Source organism: Psammomys obesus, unplaced genomic scaffold, assembly GCF_907164565.1.
Source record: "Psammomys obesus unplaced genomic scaffold, mPsaObe1.curated_primary_1811, whole genome shotgun sequence".
NCBI lineage: Eukaryota > Metazoa > Chordata > Mammalia > Rodentia > Muridae > Psammomys > Psammomys obesus.
Window position 1 is genome coordinate 14,036,842 of NW_026591598.1, and position 2,621 is coordinate 14,039,462.

The 2,621-nt window shown below is 50.1% G+C and overlaps 1 pseudogene; it reads right to left on the minus strand.

The window, feature by feature from the left end:
• Positions 1-1,024: 1,024 nt before the first annotated feature.
• On the minus strand, positions 1,025-1,557 carry LOC129679887 (ubiquitin-40S ribosomal protein S27a-like; annotated as a pseudogene).
• Between the last annotated feature and the right edge of the window lie 1,064 nt (positions 1,558-2,621).

A 2,621-nucleotide genomic window follows, 5' to 3' on the forward strand; every position in this document is an offset into this window, starting at 1 on the left:
CACACAGGTGCTGGCGTGTGTGCAGGCACCTGTATGTAGAGGTCAAAGGTCAACGCTCAGGTGTCCTCCCCAGGAATGTCATCTGCCTTCCTCTGTGACACAGGGTCTCCCACAAACCCGAACCTCGACAGCTGAGGCTCCATCTTCCCTGCTTCCTCTTGCTAGAACAGGTGGGGCCTCTTGGCACAGTTACCTCCTACAGGCCCTGCCTCTTCCATATTGTCACTCAGAGGGCTACAGTTCACCATAAATTTTGAGGAGTCACAAATAGTCTAACCACAGGGCCCTGGTCCCGAAAGCCCTCACTACTGACAGCCCTGGGCCCTGACAGCCTCCAGCCCTAGCCATCTCGAGTCCCAAGCAAATCTGTCGGCAGTAGCCTCCTGGTCTCCACTTTGCTCCCGCAGTTTCTGCTCAGCCACAGGCACAGGCAGGACCCACCCGGTCCCCTCAAGCTCATGTCTGGGGGCTGTCCTCCTTTCCATAACCTCCCAGCCTCGAATCAAGCCCTCTTAGGCTGCTGAATCAAGGTCTGGATGTTTATAACATGTGATTTCCCAGAGAGATGGAACTTTCCAAACTCTAATTCCCCTGGGGGTGGGCCTTGGCCAGACCTCTGCACATTTGGCCTGTCTGGCCTGGCCTTCTCAGACCCACCTGGAGGGGTCACTCCCCTGCTCAGCACCCCTCAAGGGCTCCCCGTTAGCCTCAGGAGCAAGCCCAAGCTTCTATGCTTGAGTTGCAATCACCCTTAATCCTAGGCTCCTTTAGGCTCTCCCTCTCCACGAACTCTGCCTTGAATGGCTCCTGCAAGCTTTCTACCTTCCCCCTTAGCTCTTGGCGTGTTTGTCATGCTCCCCTCCATGGTGAGGCTAATAGCTAGCCTGACAAATAGCCTTCTAGAGGTCATCTCTCTCTCACACACACCCCCCTGCAGCCTCCAGAAGGGATGAGCTGCATAGCTTCAACCAGGACCTGCAACGTTGGCTTTCTTTCTTTCTTTTTTTCTTTTTCCTTTTTTTTTTTTCAGTTCCTTCCTTTTATTAACTCATACACAACTACTTATCTTCTGGTTTGTTGAAGCAGTAAGTCAGACAACACTTGCCACAGTAATGTCTGTCAAGGTGGCTAGCCATGAAAACTCCAGCACCACATTCATCAGAAGGACACTCTCGACGAAGCCGACTGATTTTCCATTTTCATCCACCTTATAGTATTTCAGAACAGCCAACTTAACCTTCTTCCTCTTATGCTTATTCTTCTTGGGAGTGGTGTAAGACTTCTTCCTTTTCTTAGCACCACCACGGAGTCTCAACACAAGATGAAGGGTAGACTCCTTTTGAATGTTGTAGTCAGACAAAGTAGGGCCATCTTCCAGCTGCTTTCCAGCAGAGATCAGTCTCTGCTGATCAGGAGGAATTCCTTCCTTATCCTGGATCTTGGCCTTTACATTTTCTATAGTGTCTGAGGGTTCAACCTCGAGCGTGATGGTCTTCCCCGTCAGGGTCTTCACAAAAATCTGCATCTTGGCGGAGGCTCCACCGCAGATGGCGGATCGGAAAGCTTCTTTCTTTTTTTAAACCTCATTTTTACTTTATATGTAAGGGTGTTTTGTCTGCATGTATGTCTGTGTACCACACGTGTGCAGTGCCGGCAGAGGCCAGGTCAGGGTGTTGGATCCTCTGGAACTAGAATTACAGACAGTTGTGAGCCCCCGTGTAGGTGCTGGGAATTGACCCCAAGTCTTCTGGAAGAATAGCCAGTGCTCTTAAAACTGCTGGTCTATCTCTCCAGCCCCGACACCAGCTCTGTGACTACAGTCCTGAGCTTGAGCCCTCTTGTCTGAATTGTACCCTATCTCGTTGCCTTCTGATCCTGCCTTCGCTTTCTCCAGTGAAATTTATACTCTGTTCTCTCTTCCTTTTTATTTTTTAAAAAGATTTCTCTGTGTAGCCTTGGCTGTCCTGGACTCACTTTGTAGACCAGGCTGGCCTCACAGAGATCTGCCTGCCTCTGCCTCCCTGAGTGCTAGGATCACAGGCGTGTGCCACCGCACCTGGCAAGCTTTAGTTTCAATTAATCATTTTAAATTTCTGTGTGTGTGTGTGTGTGTGTGTGTGTGTGTGTGTGTGTGTGTACATGCGTGCACATTGTGGAAATGCCTACGGAGGCCAGAGGTATCAGATCCCATGGGGCTGGAGTTTTGGGTGGTTGTGAGCACTGTGACTTGGAGGCTGAGTGTCAGTCAAACTTGGATCTTATGCTAGAGCAGCACTTAGGTTTAACCACTGAGCAATCTGTCCAGCCCTTGGTCTATTTGTTTATTCCCCAGTGAGGACAAGGAGGTTTTATTCATCTGTCTGGATCCCTAATGTCTGGGAACACAGAGAAGCTACTCCACACTATCTGAAAGAAGAGAGAACTAGCTGGGCGCGGTGGTACACTTGGGAGGCAGAGGCAGGTAGATCCCTGTGAGTTTGAGGCCAACCTGGTCTACAGAGTGAGTCCAGGATAGCCAGGGAAACCCCATCTCAAAAAGCCAAGAGGCAGGGAGAGAGAAGAGAAGAGAAGAGAAGAGAAGAGAAGAGAAGAGAAGAGAAGAGAAGAGAAGAGAAGAGAAG